Source organism: Notamacropus eugenii, chromosome 1, assembly GCF_028372415.1.
Source record: "Notamacropus eugenii isolate mMacEug1 chromosome 1, mMacEug1.pri_v2, whole genome shotgun sequence".
NCBI lineage: Eukaryota > Metazoa > Chordata > Mammalia > Diprotodontia > Macropodidae > Notamacropus > Notamacropus eugenii.
In genome coordinates, this window is record NC_092872.1 from 419,389,240 (window position 1) to 419,403,245 (window position 14,006).

Genomic DNA, 14,006 nt, shown 5'->3' on the forward strand with positions numbered 1-14,006 from the left:
ACAATAACTCAAATTTAAACACCACTTTACAAAGTACTTGGAGCTCAGACTTGAAGACAAATGGGTCCTGACTCCAAATCCGCAAGGTCATCCTACCTTTCCATGACAATATTCTCACCCCCATTTTATAGGTGTAATATAATGAGAAAAAATATAGAGGAAAAATGCCCTTCAAGGAAAATCAAGAGACCTGCATTCTAGTTCTGACTGTCACTGACTACGTGACCTGAGGTAAATTTCTTAACTTCACTAGACCTCAATGTTTTTTTTCCCACAAAATAGGGAGAGAACTCAATAATCTCTAAGGTTCTTGCCAGCTTTGACATTTTGTGATCTCATAAGAGCACTGGGAAGTCTTGGGGGCAGGTAGCAAAGACAAATCTTATGTACCTCACAATTCTGACAAGGGCTGATCCTGATCATGGCCATGTGGAAACTATTCCTACAATTAACTACCAGAGTATGAACTTCATTCACATAATCTTCTACAACTTGGCATTAAGTAGTAAGTCAATAAACATTTATTAAGCATCTATTATGTGCCAAGCAATGTGCTGTGTTGGAATATATAGCTGTCCTACAGACTCTCTTCTCCATTGCCCACTCCACTCTCTCCCATCAATTCCATTCCCAGAGCTTGCTTCAGACAAGATCAAGCTAGAGTGAAACTGAACAGTAAGTTTGCCCCAACCCATTATAGTTTTAGAGCTAAGTGGGAGTGGGACAAATCTTCCTAGGCTATAGGGCAAGAAGAATACAGGAGACAGTTAAGAAGGTAATACTAACTCTTATTTACATAGCTTTCTACAGCTTACAAAGTTCTTCACATATATCTCTTATTTGATCCTCACAATAGCCTTATGAAATCAGTAACCCATAGATTATCACACCACTTTTACAGATGAGAACACTGAGGCAAAGAGGTAAAATGACTTGGCAAGAACACATAGCTGGTTAGCGATTAATGGAGGTCCAACCCAGGTTTTCTGACTCAAAGTCCAGTACTGCTCACTAAATTCCATTGTTGGGAGGACTCACATCTCTCATCCTCCACTGAAGAGTGACAGTCTCTCGAAGCTCTAGGATATCCCTCACTCACCTGCTGTTTTTCAGTCATGTCTGACTCTTCATGACCCCATTTGGGGTCTTCTTGGCAAAGATGCTGGAGTGGTTTGCCATTTTCTTCTCCAGTTCATTTTACGGGTGAGAAAACTGAGGTAAACAAGGGTCACACAGCTAATAAGTGTCTGAGGTCAGATTTTCTCTCATGAAGGTGAGTCTTCCTGACTCCAAGCCTGGTACTCTATTCACTGTGCCACCCAGCTGACCCTCTCACTCACCTAACACTGCCTAAAGCTGAGCTGAGTGTAACAGCAGTTGTCTCTGAAGCAGGGAAGACAGAATCATAAACATTTACACATGGAGTCAGAAACCAACCCTAAGTAGGTTCAGCTGGGCCTAGCCATACTCCGAAGTGTGAGGACTTTGCAGGGGAAGGAAAGGATAGAGAATACCTAAAGATCTCAGTAGGTACCATCTTCTGCTCTCCCCCTACATCTACACAACATAGACGTGTTGTCACCAAGCCTCTGTAGCTGCAGGGCCCAGAACAAGAGGCCAGGGCTAGGGGAAGGAGCAATACACACAGTTTACACCTTTCATTATTACTTTAATGGAAATTTCCTTCTTGGGAGGAGGGGGCAAAAGTTCAAAAAGAAAAAGAAAGTGCATTTCCAAGTAACATGTTTGAAGAGGCAATGGAGTAGAGAGTTAGGATCTGAGAAGATCAGGGCAAAAAGAGCTAGGCCAGGCAGTACTGGAAATTTCACTCCAAGTCATTTATTCCCAAGGGAGCTCCAAAGCCATCACCAGGATCAGTAGCTGCTCTTTTTATTTCCCTAGCCTTCAGAGAAGATCCAACAATTTAGATTGTCCTCATATCATTCCAGGTAACAAGGGGATATCGTTTTCTGAAATTTACAGATGGGTAAATGGAAGCACAGAGAGCCTTTAAAGGACTTGCTCAAAATGTCCCCAGTGCATTAAGTGGAAGGGAGGGGGGAAAGCACAAAACGGGAGGATCGTGGAATCTCAGCACCAGAAAAAAATCTAGGAAATCAACTAACTAGTCAAATCCCCTACATGAAACAAGAGTTTTCCTCACAATATCCTTGGATAAGTAGTGATCTTTCTTTTAAAACACCTTCAGTGACACAGAACTCATTACTTCACAAGGAAGCCTATCCCAATGTTGGGCAGCTCTAGTTATATAAGTGCTTTCTTATATCTCAAATGCCATATTTGTTTAAAAAAAAAAAAAGCTTAGCAGAGTGTTTGGCACATAACAGATGCTATCTAAATGCTTTTCCCCTGGCTTCCCTTTACTTTATGGTGAGCTGAAATTTGCCTCCCAGTGATTTACACCATTTCTAGTACTGTCTCCTTAAAAAAAAAAGTCAAACAGAATACATCTAATCCCTTGTTCCTGTCATGAGACCCTCAGATATTTGAAGAGAGCAATAACATCCCCTTTAAGTTTTCTTTGTTCCTGGCTAAATATCACCAGTTCCTTCAAACAATCCTGACATAGCATGATCTTTGGTTCCCTCATCCTCCTGGCCACTCTCTTTTGGACTCATTCCAGCTTTTCAGTATCTCTCCCTCTTTCCTCTAAGACTGGCCTAGAAACCTTGGTTTTCTAATCCTGTTTCAATTTCTACTGGAATGCACAGCCTCCCTCTGTAACTTGTCTCAACTTTAAATGTCAGCTACTTAAGAAATACTACCAGTATTGCACATGTACACAATGCATGCATATACCTGTTCTGCATAGATTTGTGTGTTCATACTCATGCACACACAAGCACACACAACAGAGGCACACTGAGGCTTATACCACTTTCTAACAAGAATAAGAAAAAACTGGTCTCTGGGGCCCACTGCCCCAGGGACACCGTAACTCTTGCTGCATGCAATGAAGTCCTTCAACAGTTAAAGCATTCTCGTGCCAATATTTTAAGAGTGCAGAAGGTTCCAAATTACATGTAAAATAAACAACACCAGACTGTGAAAACTCTTGGCTGCAACGTTCTCTGATGTTAACAAGAGTTTCTTTATTACTGTAACCTTTCAGAAGTGAATAAAAATGATTTCTCTGCCCTGGTTTTGCCCTCCAGTAAAAGGGAAGAGAAAAGTGGCTATGGAAGAAAGCTGTACAATGACCCTTCCAGAAGGCTGGGGGCTGGGAAGGGGCAGCATAAAAAAAAAAGGCCAACAGACCACAATGTGTGTATGTGTATGTGTATGTACATATGTATGTGATATATGTATGTGTGCATGTGAATATATATGTATATGTATGTATTATGGATAGAAGTATTTCTCCCATCCCCACACCTCCCCCCAAGCAAAAGATTTTATTGGCTGACTGAATGTTGCGCTGTGCTGACCATTTAGTGAATTTTTAAACCACCAATATTCCAAGTGATTAAAATACCCTAAAGGGATTGAGGAGGCCAATCACAAGGGCTCAGACTAAGCTGGTGCCCATGGGGAAAACCCTGTGTAACAGAGAGAGCCCTTGACTTGAGAATCAAGAGAACTGGTTACTAAGTGACCATGAGATCTTGGGCAAGTCATTAGCCCATCCTGCATCCTCCAACGTATAATGGTGGTAATTTCTACATAACAGATTATCAAAGTACTTTATGCTATAATGATAATAATTATAATCATTTAACCATAGTCCCCTCATCTTCCTTCTCTTTAACCTGAAAGTCTCAAGCTGAAGTGGTCTTAATAATAATAACTAACATTTACATAACACTAAGATTTACAGGGTGCTTTATATACATTATCTCATTTGATCCTCACAATAAATCTGAGAGAAAGACACTATTTTACAGGTGATGAGGCTCGACAAGTTAAATAGCTTACCTAGGGTCACCAAGTTAGAATCAGAGGATAGGATACCATAGGATAAGACAGGATAGGATAGGATAGGACAGGATCAGAACCCAGAGCTTCCTGCCTCCAAGTTCAGAACTTCAGGACACAACAAAGGAACCACATGACCATGATAAAACATGTAACTTCAAAGCTCCTGGATTGAAATAATTATGTGAAAATCCAAGGTTCTGAGGGTAGGAGCCGTTACTCAATGTGTCAGAATTGTCAAAGGAAAAGAAAAAAAAAGAGAAATAAAGGTTAAAAAAAAAGTCATATCCACTTTGATGTGCAAAGATCATTTTAGGGATAGGAAATAGAAGTTGGATTTTTAATAACCCACTGCTGTTTACCAAAGAAATCAAAGACAAGTTTCAATTTTCACTAACACCGAAATTTTATAGCCACTGGACAGCACTTGAGTTCATGAAGTATTAAGCAAAGGGTCACAATTAACCAGCTCTGAGAAAGTCAGAATCACCACCAACACTGAACATTTATTTTAAGGACACCTACCATATACTAGATAGAGAGTCTTAACACATAAGGACACACAGTCCTTGCCCTCAAATGTCGAAAAAGATGAAAAGCAGCACAAGCTGAATGCTCAGCAAAGCCACCCAATGCTATCAGAGCAGTACAGGGAGAGTAATAAAATGACACATTGGGGAAAGGTAATTAATTCAACTGGAATTCTCAACATTCATGCCACAATCATCTCCTAAACTTCAAACTCAATATGCCAGAAGTGGACATCTCTAAGCCCATGACGTGAACACTAGAATGAAATCACGAAACCTGGTTCTAGATTTCTAGACTAACTAGATTTACTACCCTTAGAAGTTCAAGTCGTCTAACTTGCAGTGTGATTTTCAACTTATCATTCTCTAGTTTCAGGTTCTTCATCACTAAAGTGAGGGGGCTAGGGCCCCACCTATTCTAAAATTTTGTAATTCCCAAGAAAACAGTCAGTGGAATGAACACTGTCATACCATCTGAAATATCCTTACAACCAAGTTCTTTTCATGCCTGGGAGAGTCGGGGGAGAAAAGGCTGTGAGGTACGTGGTAAAGACTAGTTTTGTTTTAACTCTTGAGTCAAAGCCTGAAGCTAGGAAGAGTTAAAAACCTCAAGCAAAGTAAGGAACAGGAAGTGGCTGTCCCCTCACCAACATGCTGGCCCCATTTTAATTTATCTTAATCCCACCTTTCTGCCTTTTCACCAGACCCCTCCCCTTCCCCCTTCTAGAAACACATCTAGGTGTCTCCTGAATTCATTTATTAGCTTTGCAGGTCATGGTACAATGCAGTCTTTGTTAGTTTCCCAGCCCAGCCCTGCTGGGCCCGGCATTCAGCCGCGGTGTTCCTCCACTCTTAAAAAAACATAACCCAATAGTGTGTAAAATAATTGTAAAGTCAATGCAGGCAAAATCAGACAATTTCAAAGCATTCAGAATGTGAATATGCAAGGAACAAATTCAGAATGCTAACGTTCCCATTTCTATATTTTTCTAAAAGCTGCACTAATTTGTTGTCTCTTAGAATTAGAAGTCATTAACTGAGAGAAGTTCTGAATCAGAGGAAGGGAAGAAAGGGGCCTCAGGTTTGGGACTTCTGTCTAAAGAAGGAAAATCCTGGCTTTGGACAATGCCATTCACTGAGGAAGTCCTGGGGGACAAAGCAAAAGGTATGGGGAATATTCGCCATGTGAGAGATTTTAGAAAAGTGCTATATACACTGAAGAAAGCCAAACTGTAGATTGGAAGTCAAGGGGATGCTAGTAACTAGCACACTGACTTTAGGCAAGTCCCTCCCCTCTCTCTATGACTCAAGTTATCACCAGTGGACCAGATAGTGCCTCAGGTCCCTTCTAGGGGAAATTTATTTCTTTTTAGGTAAGGGAACTTAAAGCAGGTATGATGGGGAAGTCATGAGACTTTGGAACAGTGTAAAAAGGGAGAAAGGGAACCTGGTGGAAGAGGATAAGTGTGTCCAGTTGTGGTCAGAAGAGAAAGTTTATTGAAAAATTCCCTAATGGAAAGCAGACAGAGTAGAAGGGAAGAGTTTTTAGAAAGGAAGCTATGTCCTGAACGGAGTCAGGCAAAGCACTGGTGATTCCTAAAACATAAGTTCTGGCAAAGATGCTCAAAAAACAAAACTCTTTAAGAATGAAAGATGCTGGATAAACCTGTGATGGTGACTGTCACTGCATAAAATATTTCAGCTTTTGTTACCTCTAAGTTGCTATCTGAAGTTCTCCATGTCTAGCTTGGAGCTGTCATACATTTCTGTCTACTTGATGTCTCCATCCGAATGCCACACTTTCCCAGAAGTCAACCTCATCACTGCCGTCCCAAACCAGTCCTTCTCACCTCCTCTATTTCTTGAAGCACCACCATTTCCCAGGCACTCAGGCTCCACAATCTCAAACTCTTCACCTCTTCCTTTGTTCCCATGTTTCATATATAATGAACCACCAAGTTCTGTTCATTCTAGTGCTAAAATATCTTGCACATCAGTCTATTCCTTTCCACCCTCGTGGCCATCACCATAATTGAGGCCCTAACTAATTCTTGCCTATTATGAAATCCTCTTTTTCCTCAACAAAATATATCTTTTTCTTTTTCCAATTTAAAAAAAAAATGGTACTTAACCAACACCAAATAAAATAAATATTTCCATATACAACGCAGAACAGAAAAGGGGGACTATACATGAAACTGAGAATATTATGCACAAGTTGCTTTTATTTGAAGTGTATAATAAATTCAGCATGTACCTATCAAAGCTGACCTGATAGTCTATGTGTTTCCTTCTGGCTTATTATAACTTCCTAATGAATTAAGCCCTCTTTGGTTCCAATACAAGCTGTACACACTGCCACTTTACTTTCATAAAAAGACAGCTCTAATCATGTCACCCCCATAATCAATGCATCCCTACTGCCTACAGAATAAAGTACCTACTCTTTGCAGGACATTCAAAATTCACCCTACCTTTTGGGTCTTTTCGCTTAAGAATCTCCTATATATTCTCTATATTACAGTCAATTTGGACTCCTCAATGGCTCCAATATGTCTTTTATTTTACAACTCTCCCATTTTTTCTGTTCATGCTGTTCTTTCCTTGTGTTTGAGGGATGTTTCCACTCTCACCTCCCAAATCCTACCTGTAAAAATCCTACAATTACTTCAAAGTGTTCATCACCACGAAGTGGGCAACTAGGTGATGAATAAATAAATAAAAAAACCAATCCTTAGCCTTTTGGAAGGTCTCTTTTATCTTGAAGTAACAGGGAACAAAATAGTAGAAAAGGGGGCGGGTGGTGTAAAGAATCATACACACAGTTCTTGAACCAGCTATTTTTAAGCTGAGCCCAAATGTTTCACAGGGCCGTCTTGATTCCCCCCAAAGACATTATTTTTCCTTTCTCCAGAGAACTCTATACCGCTCATGGCAATTACTGTAGTCTGTCTTATATTAGAGTTATGGTTGTCTAGCCTTTTTCCCCATTACTGGACTACAAACTCCCCCAAAACAGGACTGTGTCTTATTCGCTTTTCCTCCCTCCCCCAACACTTTGAACAGTTCCAAATGGCCCAAGTCCAGGGTCAGGCAAATAGTAGCTGCTTGATAAATATTTTGATCTGAATTGACTGCTGTAGGATAAAATTGGTAACTCACAGGATTTATCACTGGGCAACAAGGGATGGAAAAAAAGACTGGGTCTGGAGTAAAATCTTAATTCTCCCATTCACTCCTTGTGAGACCTTGGACAAATCAAGGAGGTCACATGGACTCTTATTTCCAGAGAATAGATAATGAAATACACTTATGTCTTCTCTGCAGAGAGGTAGAGGACTGAGTACAGAATGTAGTTTACTGTGTCAAAAGATTTTTCTTCAGTTCACAGGGGATGGGGTGAGGTATACTGAGAAATAATGAGTGAATTTCATCACTTTGGGAAATTTCAGGGTGGCATCTCCCTTCACTAAAAAAGCAGATAAATTCTGGGGAATTGCTTAACACACATTAGAGTTTAAGGGACTTTCATACATATGGTCACATAACTAGTAAGTTTCTGAGGGCAGAATTTGAACTTATATCCTCCTCCAAGCCCAGTACTTTACTAAACCATGTTGGCCCTTAACAATTAAACTTAAAATAAAAATGAAATAAAAAGGTTGTATGAAAAGATTTCTAAGGTTCTTTCAGAATTAAAATCTATGATTATTAAAGTATAATAATAACGAGGATGATTATAATTACCATTTATATAGCATTTTACAAATATTATCTCATTTTATCTTCACAACAACTTTATAAGATAGGTGGTATTATCCTCAGATGAAGAAATTGAGATAAACAGAAGGTAAGTGACATGCTCAGCATCACAGGACTAATGTCTGAGGCTAGATCAGAACTCAGGTCTTCCTGTCTCTAAGTCTAGCAATCTCTTCATTGGATCTCCTAACTGCCTAAGTGGGTACAGAAGAAACCTAGTGAATAGTGAGGTAAGCAGACACCAATAAGAAGGAAACATTCAGGAGGCTTGTAGGGTTTAAGGAGACAAAAACAGAAAGATGGCAGAGATAGAAATATGTTAGAAACAAAATTCATTGAGGTATCTAGAGAATCTTAAAATGTGTGCACATAAATTGTCTGTCTTTTTATAAAATAAAAGGACCACTTAAAGAGACATATGGGATGTGGGCTAAAGGATATTAACTGGGAAACTTTAAAAATCAAATAAAAGGAAATCAGTATTTAAATGTAATATTTATAGTCCCAACTGTGTCTAAGCTGAGCTAAGAAGCATGATTGAGAATTTCAAGCCTCACCTAGTTTTAAATAAGAAAAAACCTGCAGTTCCCCTTTAACTGAATGCTCTCTGCTCAGGGAAAGTTGATGAAAGGGCTGGGCTTTTCACCATGGCAGAAATGATTTTCTGTTTACCCAAGCCTCTCAAAATCTGATTTTCCATGCCCAAATGATATAATAAGCACTTACTCTATGCTATATTTTACCTCTGCTGTACTGCCTTTCAAGGCAGCAACAAAACACTAATGGAGAAACAGGAGTTCTTTCTTGAAATGAAATTTTCCAAAGGACCAAGTCCCAGTGGTCCTGAGACTCTAGTGAGAAGAATCCTCTAAAAAAAAAAATCTTCAAATAAAAAGAAGGGAATGTGGAAAAATAGGTACACTAATACACTGTTGATAGAGTTGTGAACTAGTCTAACCATTATAGAGAACAATTCACAACTACGCCCAAAAATCTATTAAACTGTGCATAACAACCCTCTGACCATTAGTAGCCTATGTCCCAAAGAGACTAAAGGAAAAGGAAAAGGACCTACACATACAAAAATATTTACAGCAGCTCTTTCTATGGGACAAAGAATTGGAAACTGAGGGGATGTCCATGAAATAAGGAATGGCTCAACAAGCTATTGCAGGTAAGTAAGATGGAATACATACTGCATGAAATGATGAAGGAGATGGCTTCAGAAAACCCTGGGAAGACTTAGATGAACTGATGAAGAGTGAAGTGAGTAGAGCCAGGAGAATAATTTACACAGTAACTACAATATTATAAACATAAGACTTAGTGACTCTGATCAGCAAAATGACCCACAATTCCAAAGGATTCATGATGAATAATGCTATCAAACTCCAGACAGAGAATTGGTAAACTCAGAATGCAGACTTAATTTTTTCAGTTGGCTTCTTTTTCTCGATTTTTTTTCCTCCCAAAACATGGCTAATGCGGAAATTAGTTGTGCATGACTTCATATTTCTAAAGGCTTTTGTATTTCTTGCCTTCTCAATAGGTGGGGGAGGAGTGAAGGAAGGAAGAGAATTTGAAACTGAAAATAAAATAAAATTGAATTTTTAAATATATGAATAAATAAATAAGTCTTCTACCCCAGGGGCTGAAGCTATATAAAAAATGTTTTTCTATTAAATTACTGTCATATATAGGATAGCTAAGTGGTACAGTGGCTAGAGGGCTGGACTTGGAGTCAGGGAAGCCTGAGTTTAAATCTGCCAAAGAGATTTACTAACTCTATGACCAAGGGCAAGTCACTCAATCTCTCTGTGCCTCAGAAAAAATGGATAATAATAGCACCTACTTTGTATAGCTGTTGTAAGGATCAAAAAAGATAAAATACATAAAGTGCTTTACCATCTTTGAAGCATTATATGTTGTTCTTAAAGACATTATTTGTTGTTTGAAACACTCCCAACTCAGAGCATCAGTCCTTCACAAAAGCTTAGTGTGACCTTTTGATGGGGACACTAGCCACACACTTAGTCAGACTTCATCTTTAGAAACAGCCCCTTTAGCTGCTGCAGTGCTGTTTATGGGAAGAGAAACAGAAAATTTCAAGAAGATCTACAGCCATAGAAAATACAAAACTTGGGGCTGGGAATGATGGGGGTGGGGGTTGGAGAGTAGAGAAAAAAAGAAAACCCAGAATATAATACCTTTTTAAAGCAAACTATTAGTTTAGGACTTAAAAATTATTATTCTAGCTTAATTTTCTCATAAAATTATGCTTGATGTATTTAAAGATACGAAAGCGTGGGAAAAACAAATGTTTTTGGGGGAGAACAAATCTTTTGGAGGAGGGAATTAGACTTTCTCCTCAAAGTTTTCCAGTTGAACTACCAAGTTTTACTTCTGCTTGCTAAAAGACACTTAACAGTTCTGTGCTAGAACTACCTAGAAAGGCAGGAGAATGTGCCTTAAAGGCAGGCTCATTCTTACTCATGGGGTTCTCCTAGAAAGAAATCCTTTGGAAGTCCTAGAGAGACCCTAGGGATGCTCAAGAACACTGACAAGGAAGAAAATGGCTGCAATTTCTCTTAGTCCTAGGCTCTACTCTACATTTCGAAAGCTTAAACATGCTCATTGTAAATTACAAAGCGGGGATGTCTGGCAGGACAGAGAGGAGCACAGGGGAAGTCATTTAGCCAGTCTAATGTTACTATTAACACTGTGAGCCACTGCCCTGAGCTAATTTTTATGTTTGTTTTTAAAGTTAGGTTGAAATGTCACAAATGGAAAATTGGAGTAAAGAGTACCAGTTTACCACAGGACTGGACACACCTGGCCACAAGCACCCACCAAAAGAAACTGACTTCATTAGTACAAGAGGCAGCAAGTAAAATGTACATCTGAAATCAGTCTGCACATGGAGAAAGTGCTGAGGCCAAAGGCGCTGTCTGTTTTTACAGCTGTGTCAAGTCTTAGTTCTCAACTCTTACCAACACTCAGGAGTGGGGCAAAGAGCCCGAGGAAAAAGGTCTCCAACCTCTTCAGCTGCAATGTGGCTCACAAAGGATTTTAAGAACCAGTTAATGAAATAAAACAAGACCAGATGAGGTGATATGATGAACTTCATTTCTGCAGCTAATTTATATGTTTGAATCTCAAATGAGGTTTAAAAAAAACTCAGAACATTCCAGATAAAATGTCAAAGCTAATTCTGTCAGCCACAAGACAGCATTTGATTTCTGGCCCAGCTGCATGAGCATGCCTCACTTTACATGAAAGCTGGTATAGTATAAATTTTTGTAAACTGAAGAATATTTTCCCATTGGCTTATACTGTAATCCTGTTAAGTAGTTAGTGATTTCTAAACCAACACTTAAATGCATATGCTCTCCATTTAAAAGACTCCTTTGGCAATTCAATTCACCAAACATTTATAAGTGCAAAGATCTGTGAGAGGTACAGAGGGATACAAGAATGGAAAACAAGAGACCCTGGCCTGGAAGAAGTTTATAATCTAGTGAGGGAAACAACATGCACACAAGAAGTATAAGTAGAGTAGATAAGTATAGTAGATAAGTAAGTAGTAGTATAAGATAAGTAGTATAAGGCAAGTATAGTAGAAAGTAGAAGGTGATGAGGAGACAAAGAAGAAAAGAGAAAGTGCTCAAAGAAAATTTCAGGAAGGAAATAAGCAAGATTTTCAGACAGGACAACAGTCCAGACCCAAGTGCTTAAATTTATAAATTCCAATTTTCCTACATAATTGAAAAGTCCTATTCTGAGAGTAGGGAGAACTGGGTTCAAAAGCTGACCCTGACATTAATCACTCTGTCATCCTTAGCAAGTCTTTTTCCCCTCTGAATTCCATATTCTACTTCTGTAAAATAAGGTGTTTGGACAAAATTAGGGGTTCACAACTTGGGGTCTTCAGGGTCCAGGAAGGCAGTTGGTGGCACAATGGATAGAAGTCGGGGTCTGGAGTCAGAAAGATCTGAATTCAAATCCAGATTCAGACATCTACTAGATGTGTAATCCTGGGCAAGTCACTTCACCTCTGTGTGCTTCAGTTTCCTCATCTGTAAAATGAGGATAATATCATCAACTTCTGAGGGTTGTTGTGAGGATAATATAATATTTATAAGGTACTCTAGTTGTAACAACATCAACAGCATCATGAAATTAAGCATTTGCTTCAACTGTTTTCAAACATTCTGAGAAAGGATACATATGTTTCATCAGAATGCTACAAGATTAGCACCCCTGGCCTGATAATGATGATCTCTAAGGTCCGTTTCCGGCAACATGACACAATGGACAAAAGTAGCCTCTGAGTATAGAAGACCAGAGTACAAGGCCTGCCCGTGACAGGCAGCAGCACATCCTCGCTATCCTAGGTAGAATGTGTTTCAGACTCTCATGGTTCTTTTAATGTAACTGTTAAGTTCCTCAGAGTAGAAGCTAAAGATCCCCAGTTGTATCCACACATGCACCTGCCCATATGTGGCTACTGAACATCTTTCTCTCCTATACGTTTATCATATGGAGAAAGCAAGCAATTCATGATAAAAGCAGAAATAACAATTTGAGATTTTTTCAAATCCACATGGCTTTCTTCATTATTCTTCATAGGCATGGCAATGAAACCTGGCCTTACTATTTCTGTGTCATTAAGAGGTCACTTAGTCACACACCCCTGCCTTTGGACAAGATGAGACCTTAACCAGTCTGACAGATGAACTAGAGCTAGGCTGGATATTTAGAGAAAAGAGTAATTCCTGAGAAATTATACTGATATTACTATGGCCCAAAGTATACAGAAGTCAATAAAGAGCTAAAGATGACAGTGAGTTTACCATCCCCATCCTCACTGGTATATGAGAAGTTTTTGCTCTAGGGCAGGCATTAGCAACCTGGAACAAGTGAAAGTTGTTTGGAGTAATGTGCTCCATGCATAAGCACTCTAGACACTGACTGACCACTATTGCACACCTTACTTTGAGTAATCATATAGGCAGGAGTTAGTAAATGTACCTGAATCAATCAACAAGCATTTATTAAGTGCCTGCTATATACCAGACACTGTGCTAAGTGCTGGGGATATAAAAAGAGACGAAAGACAATCACTGCCCTCAAGGAGCTCACAATCTAATGGGAGAAACAACACACAAAAAACTTTCTACAAAGTAAGCTACATACAGAATGAATAGAAAATAATTAACAGAGGAAAGGCACTAGAAATGAGAGGCTGAGAAGGCTTCCTGTAAAAGGTGGGATTTAGTTGGGACTTATATGAAGTCAGGGAGGTTAACAGAGAGGAGGAAGGAACATGTTCCAGGCATGTGGGACAGCCAGAGAAAAATCGAGTGTTTTGTTCACAGAACGGTCAGGAGTCCAGTGTCACAGGATCAAAGAAAACTCATCAGGGAGCAAGGTGCAAGAAGACTGGAGAGGTAGGAGGGTGCTAGATTATGAAGGGCTCTTCAGAGGACTTTGTATTTTATCCTGGAGGCAACAAAATTGGAGGGAGATGGGGAGAGGAGAGATAGAGAGATAAGATAAGCACTTTAGGAAAATTGCTTTAGTGGTTAAATGGAGGATAGATCAAAGTGGGAAGAGACTTGAGGCAGGCAGACCCACCAGCAGGCTTTGGCAATAATTCAGCCAAGGTGATGAGAGGCTACACTAGAGTGGTGGCAATGTCATAGGAGAGGAGGGGGTATATTGAGAGATGCTGTAAAAATGAAATCAACAGGCCTTGGCAGCAGCTTGGATATGGTG

General features: G+C 39.4%; 1 protein-coding gene and 1 long non-coding RNA gene across 6 annotated transcripts in view; one reads left to right on the plus strand and one right to left on the minus strand.

Moving 5' to 3' along the window:
- LOC140518871 (uncharacterized) overlaps positions 1 to 11,340 on the plus strand; it is a 46,748-nt gene extending 35,408 nt beyond the window's left edge. The window contains exon 2 of the long non-coding RNA XR_011972036.1: positions 10,993 to 11,340. This is a non-coding gene — a long non-coding RNA (uncharacterized lncRNA). The remainder of the gene's footprint in view (positions 1 to 10,992) is intronic.
- Positions 1 to 14,006, minus strand: part of UQCC1 (ubiquinol-cytochrome c reductase complex assembly factor 1) — a 109,867-nt gene that overhangs the window by 38,577 nt on the left and 57,284 nt on the right. The window lies entirely within an intron of this gene.